Raw genomic sequence first — 1,957 nt, forward strand, 5'->3', positions numbered from 1 at the left:
TTATTAATTTCTGCCCTGATTTTTGTTATTTCTTCTTGTCTGCTGTGTTTGGGTTTCATTTGCTGTTGCTTTTCAAGTGTGTTGAGTTTCAATGTTAAGTCATTTATTTGTGTTATTTCTGATTTTTTGATGTAGGCACATAGAGCTATAAATTTCCCTCTAAGGACCGATTTCAGCATATCCCAGATGTATTGTCATGTTGTATTGTCCTTTTAATTTAATTCCAGGAATACTGTCTTTCTTAATTTCTACTTTGACCCACTCATGGTTTAGGAGTGTGTTATTCAATCACCACGAGTTCATGTAGTGACTAAGGCTTCATCCAGTGTTGATTTTGAGCTTTATTGCATTGTGGTCTGACAGAATGCATGGAAGAATTTCAATTGTTTTCTATTTGTTGAAGCTTGTTTTGTGCCCCACTATGTGTATTCTCTCATGCTTGGGTGGACTATTCGGAAGTTGTCTGTTAGGTCCATTTGAATGATGGTATAATTTAATTCAGATGTCTCTCTGTTTATTATTTGTCCAGTTGACCTGCATAATGGAGATAGTGGGGTATTGACGTCCCCTACTATTACTGAGTTGGGGTTGATCTGTGTCTTAAAGTCCTGTAGTATTGTTTTTATGAATTTGGGTGCACAGAGTTTGGTGCCCATATGTTCATGATTGTAATATCTTCTTGGTTAATTTTTCCTTTGATCAGAATGAAGTGATCCTCTTTATCTCTTCTAGTTAGTTTTAGTTTGAAGTCTATTTTTTCAGATATTAGAATTGCAGCCCTGCTTGTTTCTTAGTGCCATTTGCTTGGAATATTCTTTTCCATCCTTTGACCTTAAGGTAATGCCTGTTCTTGAAGGTGAGATGGATTTCCTGCAGACAGAAAAGAAATGGATTTTGTTTCTTAATCCATTTGCTTAGCCTGTGTCTTTTGACTGGGGAGTTCAGTCCATTGATATTTAAGATTACTATCAAAAGATGAGTATTGAATCCTGTCATTTTTTTTTGTTTTTATTCTTGCTATAGCTGTACTTTTACACTGTTAATACCTTTGTTTATTTTCTTTCATTGCCCCTAGGGTATAGTTGTTTCTCTCTCTGCTCTCTGTATTGCTTCAAGTGTTCTTTGAAGGGCTGGTTTCGTGGACATGTGTTCTTTCAGGCTATTCATGTCATGGAAGATTTTTCTTTCCCCCTCAACTATAATAGACATTTTTGCTGGGTAGAGTATTGTGGGCTGGCATCTATTGTCATGTAGGACTGGATATACCTTGGTCCAGGCTCTTCCAGCTTTCATGGTTTGCATTGATGAGTCAGCTGTAATTCTGATGGACTTTGCTTTGTATGTGACTTGTTTTTCTTTTGCTGCTTCAGAATTCTCTCTTTGTTCTGTACATTTAGTGTTTTTGCTATGATATGTCGTGGGGAGTTTCTTTCTGATCCTGTCTATTTGGTGTTCTTTGTACTTCCTGTATTTGTGTGGGGATGTCTTTCCTTAATTTCAGGAAATTCTCTTCTATAATCCTGTTTAAGATCTGGTCAACACCATTAACCTGAAATTCTTCTCCTTCCTCTAAGCCTATGACACATAGATTTGGTCTTTCATGGTGTCCCACATCTCTTGCATATTCCATTCCTGTGTTTTTTTAAATTTTCCATACTCTGTTTGAGTGTCCAGTTCTTCAACTTTATCCTCCAGTGTTGATATTGTTTTCCATTTCATTAATTCTCATGGTGAGGCTTCCCCCTGTTGTTTCAAGTTTGTTTATTGAGTTTTTCACTTCCTTCATTTTAGCCTGTGTTTTCTTCAGTGTTTCTATCTCTTTTGTAAAGTCATTCAGAAGTTTATCCCTATCTTCTTTTAGTTCTTTAATTTGTTTGTGTGTTCATTAAATTCATTGAATTCCTTGATCATGTTTATGATTGTTCTTTTAATTTCAATGTCCTGGGTTTTCTCTAGA

Source organism: Nannospalax galili, unplaced genomic scaffold (assembly GCF_000622305.1).
Source record: "Nannospalax galili isolate Female #2095 unplaced genomic scaffold, S.galili_v1.0 scaffold1250, whole genome shotgun sequence".
NCBI lineage: Eukaryota > Metazoa > Chordata > Mammalia > Rodentia > Spalacidae > Nannospalax > Nannospalax galili.